The sequence below is a fragment of the Taudactylus pleione genome, unplaced genomic scaffold (assembly GCF_031769625.1).
Source record: "Taudactylus pleione unplaced genomic scaffold, aTauple2 ptg000093l, whole genome shotgun sequence".
Lineage (NCBI taxonomy): Eukaryota > Metazoa > Chordata > Amphibia > Anura > Myobatrachidae > Taudactylus > Taudactylus pleione.
In genome coordinates this window covers 24,270,250-24,293,534 of record NW_028284495.1, presented here as the reverse complement: position 1 = coordinate 24,293,534, position 23,285 = coordinate 24,270,250, and the positions used below count along the sequence as shown (strand labels likewise).

Genomic DNA, 23,285 nt, shown 5'->3' with positions numbered 1-23,285 from the left:
TGCACCAGCGATCAGAGACAGTGAAATATTTAAACATTTCTTAATATAAACATATAAAATGTATGTGTATATAGTTATCATATACATTGTGTTACTGCACATCTCATGTTCTCATGCCATTCAAAAAGGAGCTGAAACAAGTGATTGATTGTCAGAAACGCACTCAGCAGTTGCTGTACCAGGATGTCACAATGTGGGGATAATCTAATAACTAATGACACTGGATCTAATATGTAGCAAACAAATCCTCAGAGGATAATTCTGCAGTATAACTGATGCTACTGTTAACATCTCCTAAGAATGGTTAGTAGCAGAAGCAGCAGTGGGCCTGATTCACAGTTGTACTCTCTATTGCCACCGCAGCTGTGATCCGGTATGCAGCTGCTGTGCGAATATATACAAGTGTCACAGCCGCCAGGATATCTATTGAGACGCAGCATAGGTCGCAGATCATTCAATGTTAGCAGTCATGATGACTCTATGGTCGTGGAGAATGGCTGCGGCAACTAAGACGGCGGAGCCATAATTCTTGTGCATGGGATGGCAGACGCAGGTTGTGACACGCCTGCAGTTTTAGCCGACACTCCCCATTACCATCCCCAAACGCTCTCTGACTGTCAGTCACACTGCGAATAAATACTCGCTGCCAGTGACTATGGTAACATACCTTGACACATGCGCAGTGCGACTCAGACGCACGCACAGACGGCTAATAATCGTTCAACTGCAAAAACATCGGCATGGCGTTCATCTCTGTATCAGGCCCAGTGTTAATCAGCAGTCATATAGGAAAAGCATTACTTTATACAGGCCATGATATTAGACGTTAGATACCCTTCCTCAGCTTTTGAGTAAACAAAGCTGTGTCTATTTAAGGTGCATACTAACACAGTCACCGGCACAGGGGCGTATTTATAATGGGTGCAGGGTGTGCGGTGCACACAGGCCCAGGGGGCACACCCCGCACCCATAGATAGTTAAAGTTACCTATCTGCAGATTCCAGTGTCCTGCTCCGCACCGGTGGCCATTTTCCCGGTGACTCGCACATGCGCAGAAAAGATGTCGCCGGGAAAAAGGTACGGGTGCCATTTTCCCGGAGATCCGCGCATGCGCAGTAGATTCTGGAATGAAGCCAGAATCTACTGCACTGACAGAGGAAGGGGCCCAAACGGAGGCTGCACACGGGCCCCCTCATCTCTTAAAACGCCCTTGCACCGGCAGCTGTAGTTGTTTTTGTCATACTTGCACACTTCATCTGAAGATAGTCAAATTATTCTCATTAATTTCTTTGAAATGATCCATGGCAGCCATAGTGTAGGGGTTAACTCACTGGCCAGCTGAGCAAGACAGGAGAAAGAAACACCCACGGAAGGTATATAGTGTATAGTTTCCTTCAGTGTCTTCAGAATCTTCCCAGGCTGTCCTACAAAACATAAAACAGAACACGGCCGGGATAATCCAGCTGCCATGGAGTATTTCAGGAAATTAAACAAATGGTAATTATTTGATTATTTGAATTTCAACTCCATGGCAGCCAGAATGTATGGGATATACCAAAGAGATATTTAAAAGCAGAGGGTGGGTTAAGTATCTTTGGTAGAAGTGCACTAAATTGCCACAACGGACTGAGTAACTGCAGTATTAAGGATTTTCTTTCCTACCTGACCATCAGCAGAATAGATCACATCCAGAAGATAATGGCTGGTAAAGGTATGATGACCTGAACATCCTGCTGCCTAGCATAAAACATCTGCTGGGGCCTGAGCCCTGTGTGCTTCTGTGTGACTATTGAAAACAAAGTTATTTCCATGACAACTAAATGCTTAAATAGAAATAAGGTAACATAAAAAAGTGTAACTTTCATACACTGGAGCTATACAGATAACTGGTGTCTTGAGTTTAATTCCTATGAAGAGTGCTCTCCAGGCGTGCTGGTTACCTACCTTGGAGAGCACAGCATACTGTAAAGACTGCCCACTGGAATGATAAAGTTACAGTATGAGCAGTTGCTGACCATTTTTTTGTCAATGACAACCTGGCTACTGGTGAGGGGTGGTGCACTTTGTAACTTGCTGCCATTCCCATGCAGAACATACATGAATTCAGGCCATGCATGCCCTTTCTACTTCTGATACATCAACAATACCCACCTGTCAATAAGCAGGCTTCACTTCAAGATAGGGTTTACCTGGTCAACACTTTCATTTAATAAAAACAGAAGAGAATTACCCACAAGAACCAACAGTAAATCAGTGATACAACACCTTGGGCTAGACTTGTGCACAACCCCTTCAGGTCTGACATAAAAGTCATATTCCACTGGCCACCCTTAGCTAGGGCCATATCCTGCCCTATAGCTAGCATGGCAGACCCTGCACACTGACTGCAATGACTACAAATTGTCTTTTTCAGACCAATTATTTATTTTTTTAAATTGCCCTAATAAACCAGTTGGAAAAATGTGAACAAAACGTATACTGTAGGTCCATGCCTGCTTACATAGCCATTACCTATATTTGGTAACATATTTACCAATGTTTTATCCTTCACATGAACTACTGTCACAGAAAGGTTCTAAGAACTTAACAAATCTCACCACTGCCAACTAATTGTTAAGATCGTGCCTCACCTGAGAACATCTCACTTGGGTTGTTACTGTAATGGTTACTGGAGTACTCGCATGCATCAATCGCTCTCTCACCGACCTATAGCATACAGATTAGCTGATTTAGAGCCTGTTTCAGAGATGGACGCAATGCCGATGATTACGCAGTTTGCGCCATTATCGGTAATCTGTACATGCATCTGAGTCGCCCAGCGCATACTTCATGTTTCATTTTCATTGTCGCTTACAATGAGAATTTATCCGCAAAGTGATTGGCAGGGACATATTTGTGGATGGCTACGCAAAGTGGTGACTCAAAAGCAGGTGTGTCACAACCATTTTTGAGGCATTTTTGGCTTCGGGGTCTCTGTTCTCGCGGCCATTCTGCACAACCATGACGTTACTCAGAAGTCATCTGATGTGCGACCGAGCTGAGTTGCTTGAATTTGCGAAGCTGCTGGTGAGCGTCTCAATGCAAATCTCAGCGGCTGCAACATTTGCATGTTTTGGCACAAGCACTTGTATAAATTCCCAGCTGTGGTGGCATTAGCGTCAATCTCTGAATCTGGCTCTTCCTCCCCAAAACAGTGTCAGACATCCATACACCATATAAATACCAGGTAGAACTGCGATCATATATTATAATCAGGTTAATAGGAACCTAAGCTAATTCACAAATGCACCACCTCTGTACACTATGATATTTGGTAGTAAAAAAAATGTAATAATTTACATTCTAGCACTCAAAAAGCTATTTTGCAGTATAACAGTTAACATGACCAAACTCTAACTTTGAATGGGTAATACATTTGTTACAGCATCAGAACAAAAAATGGTTTATACTGCGCTAGGTATCAGCCTATATGTATAAATTGTAATAGTCTTAATGGCTACAGGTTGCAGTGGTAAACCCAGGATTTCTAGAGGGGGGTTTCCAAATGCTTGATTGTAGAGTGAGTGTGGCCAGTCCATGAAGAGAGCATAATTAGCACTTAATTAGCTTTAATATGCGTCATACAAAGTGTATTCAGTGTCATGATTCCAGCGTATACAAGACCAGTGATCACAGTGAGCCATTAGATGCAGAAGCACAGCCAATCTGCCTGAGCTGAGTGTTTTTATTTAAGATGTGAACACTATTCCAGATCATTGGAGGAGTCTGGGGGAGCAGCAGAAAAGCCTAGCACTGCCCTGGACATATACAGTATGTACATATTGGTCTTGTTATGCACAGGATAGTGTATTATTAAATTGTATTAATAATTAGGCCAATTGATGGTCTATAGCAGATCACCCTTAACTATGCATGTTTTCCAGATCTCCTAGTTGGAGCACAGGTGTATTTATTACTGACTGACACATGTTAAAAGATCCAGAGGAGGTGCTAATTATTTCATTCGTTGTACTGAGAAGAACATGCAGCACTAGTAAAATTGTATTATATGACTATTTCTATTGTTGTCATGGTGTGGGCTGGGGAGGGGGGTTTCTTACCTGGGTTCTTGGTTTTCTCAGGCCCATAGCCCCCCTGCAAGTCAGACATCTATCCACACCTGGGGCGGTCTTGAAAGGCGACGGGGGGGTTCTCCGCTGCACTACCTGGGTTTGTGAGATTGCAAACGACAGTGGATTTCTTTACAATCTGTAAAACTGAAACCTCAGCAAACACAGGCAAAGGGGTAAAATAAAAAACAAATAACACTCACCTGTGCGCTCCAGTCAGCTCCATACAAGATACAGGCAGTCGCTGCTTGGTCGGGAAGGGAAATCCAGGCCCACAGTCCCATGCTGAAATAAAAAAGCAAACAAGAAATTGATTAAAGGTAAGCACTACTGGCCCACTTTCCTTTCCCCTGTGACGGGGCCTTGACTAACAATGCGCTCAGCTGCGGCAAAGATACGTGGCTGAACAGTGGAACTGGACTTTGGGAAAAAACAGGCATGGTATTTGGGGTTCGCAGACAGCCAATTCTCTACGTGGCTGAACAGCGGAACTGGACTTTGGGAAAAAACAGGCATGGGATTTGGGGTTCGCAGACAGCCAATTCTTACCTGAGTTCTTGGTTTCCTCAGGCCCATAGCCCCGCTGCAAGCCAGACGCATCCATCCACAGGGTCCCCTGGGGGCGGTCTTGACAGGTGACGGGGGGTTCTCCGCTGCACTACCTGGGTTTGTGAGTTGGCAAAGAACAGTGGATTTCTTTACAACCTGTAAAACTGAAACCACAGCAAACACAGGCAAAGTGGTAAAATAAAAAACGAACAACACTCACCTGTGCGCTTTAGTCAGCTCCGCACGAGACTCAGACAGCCGCTGCTTGGTTGGGAAGGGAAATCCAGGCCCGCAGTCCCATACTAAAATAAAAAAGCAAACAAGAAATTGATTAAAGGTAAGCACTACTGGCCCACTTTCCTTTCCCCTCTGACGGGGCCTTGACTAACAATGCGCTCAGCTGCGGCAAAGAGACGTGGCTGGACAGTGGAACAGTACTTTGGGAAAGGACAGGCATGGGAATTGGGGATCGCAGGCAGCCAGTTCATACCTGGGTTCTAGGTTTCCTCAGGCCCACAGCCCCGCTGCAAGCCAGATGCATCCATCCACAGCGTCCCCTGGGGCGATCTTGACAGGCGATGCACTGCACTCAGGCCCATAACCCCGCTGCAAGCCAGACGCATCCATCCACAGGGTCCCCTGAGGCGGTTTTGACAGGCGACGGGAGGGTTCTCCGCTGAACTACCTGGGTTTGTGAGATGGCAAACGACAGTGGATTTCTTTACAACCTGTAAAACTGAAACCTCAGCAAACACAGGCAAAGTGGTAAAAAAAAAAACAGACAACACTCACCTGTGCGCTCCAGTCAGCTCTGCACGAGACTCAGGCAGCCGCTGCTTGGTCGGGAAGGGAAATCCAGGCCCGCAGTCCCATGCTAAAATAAAAAAGCAAACAGGATATTGATTAAAGGTAAGCATTACTGGCCCACTTTCCTTTCCCCTCTGACGGGGCCATGACTAATAATGCGCTCAGCATGCAAAGAGACGTGGCTGGACAGTGGAACTGGACTTTGGGAAAGGACAGGCATGGGAATTGGGGTTCGCAGGCAGCCAGTTCTTACCTGGGTTCTTGGTTTCCTCAGACGTAAGGCCCGCTGCAAGCCAGATGCTTCCATGCACAGGGTCCCCTTGAGCGGTCTTAACAGGCGACGGGGGGGTTCTCCGCTGAACTACCTGGGTTTGTGAGTTGGCAAACGACAGAGGATTTCTTTACAACCTCTAAAACTGAAAAATCAGCAAACACAGGCAATGGGGTAAAATAAAAAACAAACAACACTCACCTGTGCGCTTTAGTCAGCTCCGCACGAGACTCAGGCAGCCGCTGCTTGGTCGCGAAGGGAAATCCAGGCCCGCAATCCCATGCTGAAATAAAAAACAAGAGATATGGGGCCTCATTCAGACCCACTCGCAAGCGGCTGTCCGCTCGCAAGTGGGTCGATGGTGTGCACTGCGCATGCGCACGACGGAGGGAGCTCCGTCGTGCGCATGCGCCAGACGCGACGAGCGAAGGACTTTCCTTCGCTCGTTGTGTCTGATCAAAGGGGGCGTGCTGTTGATGTTGATTGACAGCACGCCCCCTTTGGTGGGCGTGCCGGGGGCGTGCCTGCCAGACGGAGGCGTTCCCAAGGGAACGCCTACCGTCAGAAGCCGGCCCCACTGACATCACTAGTGATGTCAGTGGGAGTGATTTTGGCTCTGATAGAGCAAAAATCACTCCAGGGCTTGTGGTCAAAAACCCCGACCACAGGCTTCTGATCGCACTGGCGATGGTCAAGACCATCGCGACCATCATCCTGCACGCTCGTATGTGCTGTGGGTGGTGACCCACAGCTATACGAGCGTCCAGGAGGACACTCCATTTTTATGGAGGACGGCCCTCATTCAGAGCGAGCGCTCTACTCAGAGCGTCCGGCTCTGAATGAGGGCCATGGTAAGAACTTACCTTTGTTATCTCTGTTTCTATGAAGTCCATAGGGTCCACAGGGTTGACCTTGGGGTATAGCTGGATCTGGATCCACAGGCACCACGCAGTTAAAGCTTTTGCTGCTCCCAGGATGCACTTGGGTCCATCCTCCTCTATACCCCGCCCCCGAGCCACAGGCACCTCAGCTGGTAAGCAGCCAAGGCCGGAGGAGGAGACGAAACAGAGAGAAGGAAGACTGGAACACATAAGAAACCATACTCACAGAAATGGGAGACAGAAAACTGGTGACCAGCCACACAGCCCATAAGAAGCCAGGTGCATCAGGGCGGGTGCCCTGTGTACCCTATGGACTTCGTAGAAACAGAGATAACAAAGGTAAGTTCTTACCATGTCTATTTTCTACTTCAGGGTCCATAGGGGGTCCACAGGGTTGACCTTGGGGATGTCCCAAAGCAGTTCATCTAAGGGCGGGGACGCTCCTGTGCAGAAAGGAGAATCCGGCGCCCGAAAGATGCATCCTGAGAGGCAAAGGTGTAAAATGCATAGAACCTCAAAAACGTCTGAATGGAAGACCAGGTGGCCGCCTTACATAGCTGAACAGCAGAGGCGCCACGTCTAGCAGCCCAAGACGGACCCACAGATCTAGTGGAATGAGCAATAACAGAAGCTGGAACAGGTAAATCCTCCTGTACATAAGCCTCACAAATAACAGAATAAAAACAACGGGCTAACGTTTGTTTGTTGGCAGGCCAACCCCTCCTGTGAAAACCAAAGAGGACAAAGAATCAGACTTCCTAACGGAAACAGTCCGGTCCACATAAATTCTGAGAGCACGGACTACATCTAAGGAAGCCTCACCAGCTGAAAGATCAGGTGACTGAAAAGCTGGCACAACAAGTTCCTGATTGATGTAGAACTTCGAAACCACTTTAGGCAAAAACTCAGGATGAGTGCGAAGCACAGCCCTGTCCTGGTGACAAATCAGAAAAGGGGGACGACAGGAAAGCACCCCCAATTCTGACACCTTCCTGGCAGAAGCAATTGTCTTAAACATTAACCACTTGAGTTCCCTGCAGGACCCGAAGAACCACCACCAAGTCCCAAGGAGCAACAGGAGGCACGAAGGGAGGCTGGATTCGGAGAACACCTTGGAAAAAAGTGTGAACAACTGGCAGTGTAGCGATCCTTCGTTGGAACCACACAGACAGCGCGGACACATGAACCTTCAGGGAGGCAAGACGTAAACCTAGGTCCAAGCCTGATTGTAGAAATTCCAATATCCTAGAGACTCGGAACACCTGAGGATCATAGTTTCTGGACTCAGGCCACTGAAAGTAAGTGCGCCACACCCTGTGGTAAATCCGTGTGGAAGCAGGCTTGCGTGCCTTGAGCATGGTACTAATAACCGAACCTGAGAAGCCCCGAGACCTTAAGACGACTGTCTCAAGAGCCACGCCGTCAAAGACAGCTGACCCAGATCCGGGGAAAGGCCGGGCTCTTGAGACAATAGGTCCGGACGCTGAGGAAGAAGGTACGGAGCGTCGATAGAGAGGATCCTCAGATCGGAGTACCGAGGACGTCTGAGCCATGCTGGAGCCACCATCATGAGAGTGCCGCCGTCTTGCTTGAATTTCCGCAGGACCCGAGCCAGCAGGGATATTGGAGGAAATAGGTACGCCAGTTGAAACGTCCATTTCACAGACAGAGCGTCCACCAGACTTGCGCCTGTGTCTCTTGTCCTTGACCCGTACACGGGCAACTTGTGATTGTGACGGGAGGCCATCAAGTCCAGCTCCTGCAGCCCCCATCTGTCCACGAGTAGCTGAAACACCTCTGGTGAAGCGACCATTCCCTGGGATGCACGTCGTGACGGCTGAGGAAGTCCGCCTCCCAATTGAGGACTCCTGGGATGAAGAACGGAGAGATTTCTGGAATTTGGCACTCCACCCAAGCAAGGATGCAAGACACCTCCGGCATCGCAGCCCGACTGCGAGTTCCTCCCTGGTGGTTGAACCGCCCTTCCTTGAAGAGCGGTGCCGGACAACTGCAGGGCCCAGTACACAACCCACAGTTCCAGGATGTTGATGGGGAGAAGTGATTCTTCCGCAGTCCAACGTTCCTGAAGTGACAACGAGCCTGTCACTGCTCCCCAACCCCGGAGACTGGCATCTGTTGTGAGCAGGACCCTGTCCGGGATCCAAAAGGGGTGCCCCTCGACTAGATGAGCTGTCTGAAGCCACCAAGCCAAAGACTGCCGAACCACCGGGACAACACCAGCATCTGAGACCGGATCCGGTGAGGTAACCCGTTCCATTCCGATAGAATCAGTCCCTGCAGGGGCCTGGAATAGAACTGGGCAAATTCCACCATGTCGAATGCCGACACCATGGACCCCAGAACTCTCATTGCCGAATGGACCAACAGGCGGCAACTGCTCAGGCAACTGTCTATCCACAGCTGTAGAGAGGAGACCTTTTCCGGAGTCAGAAAGATCCTTTGCTGATGATAATCTAGCAAATGAACCATCCGCTGTGATGGAATCAGGGAGGACTTTCTCCAATTTATGAACCACCCGTGCGCTTGCAGACAAGCGATCATCAGGTCGAGATGTTGAAGCAGTACCTCCGGAGAGCTCGCCAGCAAAAGGAGGTCGTCTAAATACAGCAGCAGCCGTATATTCTGGCTCTGAAGATGTGCGGCCACTTTGGTGAATACCCTTGGTGCCATGGAAAAGCCAAAGGGTAGTACCTGAAACTGGTAGTGATGTTGTAGGATAGAGAACCTCAGATACCGCTGGTGCGAAGGTGCTATCGGAACATGGAGGTAGGCGTCCTGGATATCCAGGGAGACCATGTAATCCCCAGGTTCCATCTCCAGAATGATGGAACGTAACATTTCCATCCTGAATTTGGGAACTCTGAGGAACTAGTTCAAAGACTTCAAATTGAGGATAGGGCGATGAGAACCATTTGGTTTCTGCACCAGAAACTATGTAGAGTAGTACCCCATCCCTCGTTGTGACTGAGGAACGGGAACAATGACCCTTGCTTTCAGCAAGGACTCTATAGCTGCCTGAATCTGCAAAGCTTTGGTTTTGTCCTGAGAAGGACTCGTGCAGAAAAACTGGTGGGGCGGTCTGTGCCGAAAAGACAGGGCGTATCCCTGGGAGACCACTTTTCGAACCCAGGCATCCGTGGTGGTATTGTGCCAGCACTGGGCAAATTGAAGAAGTCGGCCTCCCACTCTGGGGTCCCCAAGAGGGAGGCCCGTCCCATCAGGCACAAGGTTTATCTTCCTGCTTGGAAGAAGGGCGCCTAGCACTCCAGGCCTGCTTCTTGGGCTTAGAGGTGGCCTTGGTCGCCGACTGCCTCGGGAAGGACTGACCTTTTGCCTTACCCTGAACCCAAAAGGACCGAAAAGCGGAGCTCCTCACCTTAGCAGGTGCTGTATCTGAAGGGAGGAAGTTGACTTGGATTTAGCCATAGTATCCACTATTTTGTCCAAGTCTGGACCAAATAGCAACTCCACATTAAAAGGTAAGGCCTCCAGGCCCTTTTTAGAGTCTGTGTCAGCTCTCCAGGACCGCAGCCACAAGGACCGACGAGCAAACACAGCTGCAGCCAAAAACCCTTGAGGTCAGCAGGCTGGCATCTAACGATACTTCCCCAATATAGGAAGCCGCATCTCTCATATGTCCTATTAACGCTCTCTGGATATCCGGAGCATCATTTGGAAAAGTATCCTCTAATGCGTTGGCCCAATTCTCAACGGCTTTAGCCACCCAAGAGATGGCCATGGACGGACGGGCCACTGCCCCAGAGAGAGAGTAGATAGACTTTAGGCAATGGCATCCGAGTCAGTGTCCTCATGTACTTCTCCGTCATCTGAAGACACGTCTGTGTCCTTTAACTGCGCAGCCAGTGAAGCCGTAACGGAGCGCTTGGACGCCTTCGGGGGCATGTCACTTTGTAACATCGACTGAAAAGCCAAAGACGAGGCCGCCAGACTCTGAACAGAGCTGGAGAGTACATCCACCCAGGGTGGGGGAACCGCCTGAGGATACCCCTGAAAGGGCACCGTGGACTGCTGCATCACTGGAGGAGACTGCACATACACAGGCAACCCCGTATAATGACCCACAGTCTGAGACCCGGGGAGAGACTGCAATAACTGTGGAATACCCGGGGAATGGGGGATTGTAGGCTGGGGCAACACCCTAGTAGGGACTGCAGTCGGGACCGCTAAACGGTCCGCGATCGACGCCAGCACCTGCAAAAACATCGCCCAAGGAGGTGTACTGTGTTGCACACCACTGTATGTGACTGACCTCACAAATACTTTGATTTATATAAGTGAGGTACACAGAAAAACACCCTTCCCCTACACACCTACTGGGCTGTAGGAGAAGGAAAGGGATAGGTATAAGATGACAGTCAGCGGAAATTAGCACAGACAGGCAGCACTAGCAAAAAGTCACATACCATGCAGGAAGATAATACTCACTGCACCTTTCGCTACAATCAACCTCCCAGATTCAGTGTCTGGGAGGGCTATAGCGCTGCAAACACAGTCCTTTTGCAGGGGAGAGGTACGCAGGGGGATCGGACCATGCACCGCCTGGGAGATCTGCGCTTGCCAGAGAAGATGGCCGCCGGAGAGCTCTGAGGAGGAGTGGCCGCAGGAGGAGCAGCTCAGCGAATCCATCACACATGAGAGAAGGCACGCTAAGCTGAGGGGAGGAGCCGCTAAACCATGGAAGGCTGCCTCCCCTGGCTAGTTATTAACCCCAGGGACGCTGGTTCCCTTCCAGCCATTACTCCCTGGTGGTCCGGCGGTCACGCGGGGTATACCTGAAGAGGGGGAGCCTGCCACCGACACTAGCGCCGTCGGTCCGTCCCCAGAGACCGGCGGTGAGAGGCTGCCTTTTCCTCGCGTGCAACGCATTGAGCTGCCCGCGGCTTACCTGACCCCGTGGAATCTGGCAGCAGTCTGTGGGAGGTCCCAGAGCCCTGCTAGTACTGACTCCGGGGGGCCCGCTGCGATCCCCAGATCAGTACTGGTGTCGCCGTACCAGGGTTGTTGGAGTGGCAGCGTGAACGTCCAGATGGACAGTCTGATGCTGCCACTCTGAAGAAGGAAAAATAAATAAAATCTTTTTTAAAAAAAAATAAAAATATGCTTAGGGGCTGCATATGCAGCCCCACCGCACCAGGTTGACCCGACTCCGGCCTGGGCACCAACTAAAACTGAGGTGCCTGTGGCTCGGATTATAGAGGAGGATGGACCTAAGTGCATCCTGGGAGCAGCAAAAGCTTTAACTGCGTTGTGCCCGTGGATCCAGATCCAGCTATACCCCAAGGTCAACACTGTGGACCCCCTATGGACCCTGAAATAGAAAAGCAAACAAGAAACTGATTAAAGGTAAGCACTACTGGCCCGCTTTCCTTTCCCCTCTGACGGGGCCTTAACTAACAATGCGCTCAGCTGCGGCAAAGAGACGTGGCTGGACAGTGGAACTGGACTTTGGGAAAGGACAGGCATGGGAATTGGGGTTCGCAGGAAACCAGTTCTTACCTGGGTTTTTGGTTTCCTCAGGCCCAAAGCCCCGCTGCAAGCCAGACGCATCCATCCAAAGGGTCCCCTGGGGTGGTCTTGACAGGCAACGGGGGGGTTCTCCGCTGAACTACCTGGGTGGATTTCTTTACAACCTGAAAAACTGAAACCTCAGCAAACACAGGCAAAGTGGTAAAATAAAAAACAAACAACACTCACCTGTGCGCTTTAGTCAGCTCCGCACGAGACTCCGGCAGCCGCTGCTTGGTCAGGAAGGTAAATCCAGGCCCACAGTCCCATGCTGAAATAAAAAAGCAAACAAGAAATTGACTAAAGGTAAGCACTACTACAGTTTTATTTCCCCTCTGAAGGGGCCTTGACTAACGCAGGCAGCCAGTTCTTACCTGGGTCCTTGGTTTTCTCAGGCCCATAGCTCCACTGCAAGCCAGACGCATCCAACCACAGGGTCCCCTGGGGCGGTCTTGACAGGCGACGGGGGTGTTCTCCGCTGAACTACCTGGGTTTGTGAGATGGCAAATGACAGTGGATTTTTTTACAACCTGTAAAACTGAAACCTCAGCAAACACAGGCAAAGTGGTAAAATAAAAAACAAACAACACTCACCTATGCGCTCCAGTCAGCTCTGCATGAGACACAGGCAGCCGGTCTTAAAAAAAAATAATGATTTTGTAATTACAATCATGTTAGACATTTTTTTAAATAACTTTAACGGATAACTTATTTTTTAAAATTCACAACAAAGAATCCAAGAATTACATCCTGACGGGTTTTGTTCCCCAAATCAATTATTTCAGGTTGAAATATGAAAGATTCAGATCCAAAGAAATCTCCAGATCTACATCTATTTCCAGCCTGTTTACAATACAGATATTATGCAAAATATTGCATGCAATAACTATATTGCAAACTATAGAAGGAGAATAGAGAAGAATACCGCCTGAATGGTCTAGGCACCGAAAACGGCTCTTTCCGGTTCTAGGGGCGGGCCAACAGGGCCGTCGCCCGGAGCACTGGCCCCTAGAGGACGCCACAGTGTCCCAAAAGAAAGAAAATAAAAACTGTGCCGGGGTTAACCCCCCTCGCTAGATGCCGCAGGGAGGCTCCATTTGCTGAGAGTCCGCTGAGATTTGTTACCAGCAGGCACCCGGCTCCCTCCCCGCAGCGGCAGCCAAAAGCAGGAGCTCACTCCTGAGCTCCGGCTCCCGCAGAGCGCATTATGGGAGGGACGTCATGACGTCTCTCCCATAGATCCCTGGAGCCGCGGTCGGACCGGACGGCAGCGGAAGCAGGAGCGGGGCTTAAGGTAAGTATTGTGTTTGTATTTTATTTTTCAGAAGCACCAGCACTGGGGGCATGACTATAGGGGCATTTCTACTGGGGGGGATCACTATAGGGGGCATTACTACTGGGGGCACGACTATAGGGGCATTACTACTGGGGGGGCATGACTGTAGGGGGCATTACTAACGGGGGCATTATTACTGGGAGGCATTACTAATGGGGGCACTATTAATGGGGGCATTACTACTGTGGGCACTACTATAGGGGGCATTACTAATGGGGGCACTACTATAAGGGGAATTACTAATAGTGGAACTACTACTGTGGGCACTACTATAGGGGTTATTACTAATGGGGGCATTACTACTGGGGAGCATTACTAATGGGGGAATTACTACTGTGGGCACTACTAATGGGGGCATTACTAATGGGGGATTACTACTGAGGAGCATTACTACTGGGGGAACTACTATAGGGGGGATTACTACTATAGGGGGCATTTCTAATGGGGAGCATTACTAATGGTGCATTATTATTGGGGGAACTACTATAGGGGGCACTACTATAGGGGGCATTACTAATGGGGGCAATACTACTGGGTGAACTACTGTAGGGGGCAATACTACTGGGGGCACTACTATAAAGGGCATTACTACTGTGGGCACTACTATAGGGGGCATTACCACTGGAGGCACTACTAATGGGGGCACTGCATGGGGGGCACCACTACTGGGGCCATTGTGTAAGGGACACCACTGCTGTATAAGGGACACTAATTTGGGCATTGTGTAGAAGGGGCACCACTGTGTGTCATAACATGAATAAGGGACTACTGTGTGGTGTAATTTGAATTGGGGATAATGTATTATAAAGGTAATTACTGTGTGTGGCACAATGTATTATACAGGGCATTACTGTGTGTGGCATAATGTGTTATAAAGGCCATTACTGCGTGTGGCATAATGTGTTATAAAGGCCATTACTGTGTGTGGCATAATGTGTTATAAAGGCCATTACTGTGTGTGGCATAATGTGTTATAAAGGGCATTACTGCATGTGGCATAATGTGTTATAAAGGCCATTACTGTGTAAGACATACTGTGTAAGGTGCTTTACTGCGCATGGCAATTATTCGCCGTGAGGGGAGAGCTTGGCGGAAGCCCAGCACCTCCGTAAGTGCTGGGCACGCCCCACAGTGTGATGAATTTGGGGTGTTCTGCAAGGACACGTCCTCTTTCCGGAAGGGTGCACAAAGGGACACCATCTAAAAATAGTTATTAATTTATTTCTTTTTTTGGGGAGGGGGGTGGGCGCAACTGGGAACTTTTGCCCTGAGCTCCACAATGTCTAGAACCGGCCCTGCTTTAGAAGACCAAGGCCCGTATTCAATTTGAGGCGAAAAATCCAGACTTTTCGCCTGCTGGACTTTTCACCTCCTTCGCCTGTTTTCCAAGTATCGCACGAGTGCCCGCTATTCTCCGTATTCAATTCCAAAGTAGGTGAAATCGGGAACCAGCGAAACTTTGATCAACAAATAAATACGGGAATTTTCGGGAAATAATTGTAGGACCCCCACCAAAAGATTTCTAGACCTGGGGAATCACTATGGGCACCCCCGTTTTTGTCTGCAGAAGAATGGTGTGTTTTTAAATAGCCGCGGCAGGTGTTTTTTTTCCCGACATTGAAGAAGTGATGCAGAAGAGCACTTCCTTTTTTTTTTTTCCTTTTGTTTAAGTGGTCCCATCAATTTTGGGGTACATGAAAATGGGTACTATCATATTTTTAACTCATTTTTTAAAAATTCTGCAAAAATGCATCTGCCGCTAATAGCGTATTCTAGAAAACACCTGCCGCATACTTGGACAACACCCCTGAACCTATTTCACTATTTTTAAATACTGTTCCACTTCTTTTAATTTTACCGAAAAATTTTAACACCATTTTTTGGGGGATCCTGAGGGTATTTTAAAAAAATTTTCATACATTTTATCCTAAGGGGACTTAATAAAGGCTGCAGGCTATTTTTTTTTTTACCCTAAACCTCAATTCTGCACTTTTTTTCGCCTGCTAAAGGCAGACAAAAAATTATCCCCGTTTTTTTACATTTACTTTTTGCATCGGCGAAAAGTCAATGTAATTGAATACGGGGATATTTGAAATAAGCGGGGATATTGGAATTCACCTCAAATTGAATACGGGCCCAAATGTTCTTTCTATAGCTACTCTGGTCTTCGTGTGTGCTTTTGGTACCTTCGTTCAGCAGAACGTGAAGGTTTGGCTAGAGGAGTCAAAAGCCATGTCCGATTCCCATTTCCAGCATCACCTACAACACAAATGAATATATTTCAAAGTATAAAACAAAACAAAACAAAAACTTACCCAGCAACCAACCGTTTGGAACAGACCCCTCCTCAAACTTTTGGCTGATTGCAGACTGCAAAATAAAGGAATCGTAAGTAGAGCCAGGGTAAATTGCATTCACATTCATGATTCTGTGCTTTGCATCACAGACCATTTGAACGTTGTTTGAATGGAAGAGTTTATGCTTACGAAAATACTCTTCCATTTGACGCGGTGCTGTTAGCGCAATGTGGTGCAATTGCAACAAGCACATTTGGCATTTGCGCTACAGCATAGAAGTTTGCTTTTACTGAGCGCCACTCGGCCTCACTCTGTGGAAATTTTATAGAGTGCTTCATTATTGCTTTAAGGACTTGAGCCAGAACTCTAAAGGAGAAAAAATTGGCTTAGAAAAGCCAGCAACAATGGCCAAAGTTGGCTGAAAAGTCCCTGAGGTCAAAAAATGAACAGCCAGCAATTTGCACAGACCTGGAACTGCTCTGTTGGTCGGTGCTAGGGGTTCCAAATCATCCTTTATTAACTGGTTGGTATAATGTATATATTTCCGAAGAGGACAGGTGGTAAAACTTTACCACCTGATCCTCTGGAATCCCATCAAGCACACGTCTTTCACGGTAAAGACATGGCCTGGGGATCCGAGGTCTCAGACACTGATCTCTGTTTGGATATACACTTTCATTACAGTGCTCCTCCAGCCATTGGTTTCTGGATTCATTTGCACTGGCTGCAAGCATAAATATGCAAACAGTATCAGAAGCAGACTCCATTTTTAAAGAAAACAAAAAAGGTCTGTGGAACAAAACAATCAACTATATACAAAACCAAATATGCTGGACGTGCTACTCATGTTCTAATCCAAAAATTGGGATCTGTGTTTTATTAGATGTCGACTCCTGTCTACAGGGCCGGTGCAAGGAATATCGGCACCCTAAGCAAATCTTCCTCACCCCGCCCCCCAACATCCCCCAGTCCCATCCTTCACTACCACCACTAACCACTACCAAGCACCTCTGGTGAAATTGTGGAGATGTCATAGAGGAAATACTGTAGGGGAGAATAGAGCTTGGCCGGCACTTGTATACAGCACATATTACTGGCGCTGATAGGCCGGGTGCAGGGAAGTGGCAGCCTGGCGGGGATCTTGCACTGGCAGTGAGTGACAAGTGCAGTGAGGTCATGTGTGGGGCGATAGGTAGGTACACAAACAGTATACTCATATACTTTACAGAGATAAACAGATACATATGCAGCACTTTACATAGGTACACATACACAATTACACAGAAACATAAGTACATACCATACAAACAAGTTTCTTTGCGTTTTTGTACTTGATGTGGTCCTGAAGACGGGGCTTCGGCCTAGAAACGTTCGTAGACCCAATACACAGTATTTGTTGACATTATTGGATATCTCTGAGTGCCGTTCTTTCTGGATCTATCTTTATTTTTGATTGTGCACCAGAAGAAGATGTCTGGTTGTTGAGAGTGCCGGCAGATTGTGGATGCTATAATATATATATATATATATATATAACAGTCAGGTCCATAAATATTGGGAAATTGACACAATTTTCATGTTTTGGCCTCTATTCACCACCACAATGGTTTTGAAATGAAACAAACAAGATGTGCTTTAACTGCAGACTTTCAGATTTAATTTGAGGGTAATTACATCCAAATCGGGTGAACGGTGTAGGAATTACAACAGTTTCAATATGTGCCTCCCACTTTTTAAGGGGCCAAAAGTAATGGGACTATCAACTCAAAAGCTATTTCATGGACACGTGTGGGCTATTCCCTCGTTATTTCTTTATCAATTAAGCAGGTAAAAGGTCTGGAATTGATTCTAGGTGTGACATTTGCATTTGGAATCAGTTGCTGTCAACTCTCAATATGAGATCCAAAGAGCTGTCACTATCAGTGAAGCAAGCCATCATTAGGCTGAAAAATGAAAACAAACCCATCAGAGAGATAGCAAAAACATTAGGTGTGGTCAAATCAACTGTTTGGAACATTCTTAAAAAAGAAAGAACGCACCGGAGAGCTCAGCAACACCAAAAGACCCGGAAGACCACGGAAAACAACTGTGGTGGATGACAAAAGAATTATTTCCCTGGTGAAGAAAAACCCCTTCACAACAGTTGGCCAAATCAAGAACACTCTCCAAGAGGTAGGTGTATATGTGTCAAAGTCAACAATCAAGAGAAGACTTCTCAAGAGTGAATATAGAGGGTTCACCACAAGATGCAAAACATTGGTGAACCACAAAAACAGGAAGACCAGATTAGAGTTTGCCAAACAACATCTAAAAAAGCCATTACAGTTCTGGAACAACATCCTATGGACAGATGAGACAAAGATCAACTTGTACCAGAGTGATGGGAAGAGAAGAGAAGGAAAGGAACTGCTCATGATCCAAAACATACCACCTCATCAGTGAAGCATGGTGGTGGTAGTGTCATGGCATGGGCATGTATAGCTGCCAATGGAACTGGTTCCCTTGTATTTATTGATGATGTGACTGCTGACAAAAGCAGCAGAATGAATTCTGAAGTGTTTCGGGCAATATTATATGCTCATATTCAGTCAAATGCTTCATTGGACAGCGCTTCACAGTGCAGATGGACAATGACCCGAAGCATACTGCAAAAGCAACCAAAGAGTTTTTTAAGGCTATAAAGTGGAATGTTATGCAATGGCCAAGTCAATCCCCTGACCTGAATCCAATTGAGCATGCATTTCACTTGATGAAGACAAAACTGAAGGGAAAATGCCCCAAAAACAAGCAGGAACTGAAGATATTTGCAATAGAGGCCTGGCAGAGCATCATCAGGGATGAAACCCAGCGTTGGTGATGTCTATGCGTTCCAGACTTCAGGCTGTAATTGCCTGCAAAGGATTTGCAACAAAGTATTAAAAAGTGAAAGTTAGATTCAGGATTGTTTAGTTTGTCCCATTACTTTTGGCCCCTTAAAAAGTGAGAGGCACATATAGAAACCGTTGTAATTCCTACACCGTTCACCTGATTTGGATGTAATTACCCTCAAATTAAATCTGAAAGTCTGCAGTTAAATCACATCTTATTTGTTTCATTGCAAAGCCATTGTGGTGGTGAATAGAGGACAAAATATGAAAATTCTGTCAATGTCCCAATATTTATGGACCTGACTGTGTATGTGTATATATATATATATATATATATATATATATATATATATATATATATATATGTAAATTGGATATATATACAGTAATATGTATATCTAATATACTATATATGACACACACACATCACATATATATATATATATATATATATATATATATGTAACCAAGTTGCTGGCTCTCACAATGTCCATAAGGTGTACTGCACCGGTCCCCTCCACATTCCTGGCTCGCTGGTGTCAGGGAATAATCTAAGTGATAGCGGGGGTGGCGGCACTCGTGGCGACTTGTTTAAGATAGACACTTCAATCTCTTAGGGCGATTCTATTCTGCACGAAGGGAATAGCTCCGGGAATCAGCTCCCGGAGCTATTAAATACACCGCGCAGCCCAACTAAGCATTTCTTCTCGCACCCCTCCGGGGATGCGAGCAGAAATCCGACAAAGATCCCAACGCGAAGCTGTTTTCTGCCCTTCACGCTTGGAAAACAGCATCGCGCCGGGAAGTTAGGCCAGGGAATGCCCGTTCTCGTGCCTTCAAACAGGGTGTTTAGTCGAGAGATTGGGCATTCTCCGACTAAACACCACGCAGAATTAAATAGCTCCGGGAGCTATCTCCCGCCGCTAATTACATTGCGGGCAATTGAATCGAGCCCTAATTATATCAACGTTTCATGAATTTACTTAATTTCGTCGACGAAATTAAATAAATTCATGAATCGTTGATATAATAAGAGACTGAAGTGTCTATCTTAAACAAGTCGCCACGAGTGCCGCCACCCCCGCTATCACCTCTATATATAAATATAAATATATATATATATATATATATATATATATATATATATATACACACACACACACATATATAACTCACAGAGGCGGCACTCAGAGAACCTCCAAAAGGTGCAAGAAATCTGTATTTTGCATCCTGAGGAAGGGACGTGTAGTCCTGAAACGTTGATGTATCTGCACTAAATTACTGTAATTGTTTTGCACATTTTAGAAGTTCTCTGAGTGCCTCCTCTGTGAGTTATATATGGTGGGGACGCCGTTCCCTGTAAGGAGGGCACCGGAGCAAGGATTTGTGTTTTTTCACACAGTGATTTCCGGATCAGTTGTGTATCGCTACACACACACACACACATATATACATACATACATACATACAGGGCCGTAGAGAGCCCGGCTGGGCCCAGGTAAAAGAGGGGATCGCAGGAGGCGTGGCCACACCCCCCTTTGAAAAAAAAAATTAATAAATCACTTTTGCGGTGCTGCAAGCCGGGGAGCGCTAAGCCGGGGGGGTGCGATCAGTGTGATTGCTCCCTCCCACAGCCATAGGAGACTGCTCCGGCTACTGCAGCAGCCGCTAGCTGTCTCGCACTGCAGCCCAGCACAAGCTGTGTGCTGAGCTGCTGTGAGGGAGGGGGAGGGGCGACGCCAGACCCGGGCCCCGCCGGGCACCTCTAGGAAGCCCGGGCCTGAGTAAACCGTACACCCCCCCCTCTCGGCGCCAATGTATGTGTATATATATATATATATATATATATATATAAAAAATGAACAAAGGGGGTGCACTCACCAGTCTTCTAAAATTAGTTTTTATTTCATCTTTTTTAAAAAAAGATTTACAGCATCATAGTAAAGCTCCCCAGCAATTGGATTTTCAGACGTGAGTGTGGACTTATGGTGCATACACACGATCAGATTTTTTCTTCAGATATGGACGATAACGATTTAAAAATCGTTCAGTCGTTCATATCTGAAGGAAAATCGTTCATATCTGACATGCCTGAACGATGGACGATCAACGATGCGCGTTCCCGTTTGTCAGATAACGATATCTGACATCTGATGGGTTTGCAGTCAGACTTGGACGATTCCATTCATTTTAATGCAGTCAAAAATCGTTCAATCGTTCAAATCGTTCAAATCGTTTAGTCGTTCAGTCGTTCATCTGACAAATCTGACAAGTCTGACAAATCTGACCGTGTGTACGCTCCATAATACTGGACTTTATATATATATATATATATATATATATATACACACACTCACTTGACTTTCTTTTTCTTTTGAAACTTTGCATTTTTTATTACATATAAACTATAAACAAATGTATATTTTATAATATTAACATTAGAGATGAGCGGGTTCAGTTCCAGAGACCCGAACCCACCCGAAATTTAGCAGAACCGAGTCGGAACCAAGCAGGCTCGGAGGTTCCCGCCTGACTCGGATCTCGACACTGAGGCAAAATGATATAGTCTGAAATCTCGTGGTTCGCAAGCTTTCATCTCTATGATCAATGTAGTATATAAGGGACCACGCATTGGACGCCATTTCACTCTGGCTGTGGAGACTGAACAGGGAGGGTGGGTAGCGTAGGGCTGGGAGAGGTGCTTGTGCTGTCTGCTGTGTCCTGGGCTGGTGACTGCTGATCCATTCTGGGCTGGTGCTGTCACTGTGCTGTCTGCTGTGTCCATCTTGGCTGTTGCTGATCCATCTGGGCTGTGCTTCTGCTGTGTCCTGGGCTGGTGTTTGTCATGTCTGCTGTGTACATCTGGGCTGGTGCAGAACTACAGATACATCTGGGCTGGTGCTGTGTCCATCTGGGCCCAAGTTCTGGACTCCAAAAAAAATAAAATATAGTAAAATAAAAAAATCAGTGTCTTTTATATTTTTCTGTGTGTGTGTGTGCGTGCGTCTTTGGCTTAACCGCAGTACCGCACAAGATCCAGACAGCAACGCAAGTTGCAAGCTAGTGCTGCCCGACTCCAGTCATGCTAAAAAAATAAAAATCAAAGTGTCTTTTATATTTTTCTGTGTGTGTGTGTGCGCGTGCGTGTTAGGCTTAACCGCAGCACCGCACAAGATCCAGCCAGCAATGTAAGTTGCAAGCTAGTGCTGCCCGACTCCAGTCGTGATCAATCTGTGCTCTGGGCCCAAGTTCTGGAGCACAAAAAAAATAAAAATCAATTGTCTTTTTTTTAATCTTATACTGTCTGTGTGTGTGTGTCTGTGCGTGTTGTTAAATTAATTAATTATCAATTTTACAGCCAGGGGCTGCACCAATGAATTTATTTTTATTATTAATTATTCAGCCTGGGGCTGCACCAATGAATTGTTTTTTAATTAATTTATTAGCAATTTTACAGCCAGGGGCTGCAAATGAATTGTTTTATAATTAATTTATTATAAATTTTACAGCCCACTATCAACTATCAATTCTTCAATCCTCAAGGGTATCCCAACCATCATCTTTGCACAGTCCTCAACTCTATTAATAATTATATCAATCAGTTTTGAGCCAGCAAGCTGCATGCAACCATTTTGCCCTTTAACTAGATGAAAAAAACAATATTGTGAGCTGTGAGGTGGTCAAAATTGATTGGAAATGAGTGGAAATAAATGTTATTGAGGTTATTAATACTGTAGGGACAAAAAAGGCCCATTTTATGTGATTTTAGCTGTTTTTTTATTTTTTAAGAAAAAATCCAGATCCAAAACCAAAATGCGAAAACAAAAACACGGAGGTTAGGTTTTGGCAAAATTAATCCAGATCCAAAACCAAGGGAGATCTGGATCCAAAACCAAAACACGGGGGTCAGCGCACATCTCTAGTTTCCAGGCAACTGGAACATCCCCCCTCCGCGTTTGCCTATGGGTTGCACCACATATCCTTTTAAGGAAAAATCCCTTAATAAAATATCTAAATCATTGAGACATACGACCGCAGCAAAAAAATAGTAACACTTTATCTTATTCAATAGACATATTCACATAAATACCAAACAAACATTGAAGTAGCCATTAAAGTATTTACAAAGTGATAAAAACACTTATTAGATGTTTTCAGAGATTGGTTGTTACAAGTGCTGGGTAAATTAGCATGCCAGTTCTCTTTTATAAAAGATTATTCATCCATCAACATTAAAGTTCATATAGCGTAAATAATGAAATGTCAATACCTATAAAGGTGAATCAGGTAATCTGTGCTGGCGTCCCTGCCCAGATCTATATTGACTTTGACCGGCATTTGTTTCACCCTTGCACTCGAATTTGCGGTGTGATGTAGCCTTCTTCCACTCACTGATAGTGAGGAGATAGCTGCTTCTTTCTGCTACAGCTTGTACTGAGCAGGGTGATCAATGCTGGGTATTTACGGGGAAAGTGCAGTATGAATCAGCTTGCCGCTCCAGATACTCCAGATAGTACTGTTGGGCACACGGTAGCAGTCTATGACATCAACGCATTTCATCTCAATTCAAACTGAGACTTTTTCAAGACAGCATATGGAGCCAAAGCAGTATTTGACTGCA

General features: G+C 46.4%; 1 protein-coding gene across 1 annotated transcript in view; it reads left to right on the top strand.

Annotated features, from left to right (window-relative positions):
* Positions 1–3,728: 3,728 nt before the first annotated feature.
* CABLES1 (Cdk5 and Abl enzyme substrate 1) overlaps positions 3,729–23,285 on the top strand; it is a 159,264-nt gene continuing 139,707 nt past the window's right edge. The window contains exon 1 of the mRNA XM_088469614.1: positions 3,729–3,810. The gene's annotated coding sequence lies outside the window, so the exon portion shown is untranslated. The remainder of the gene's footprint in view (positions 3,811–23,285) is intronic.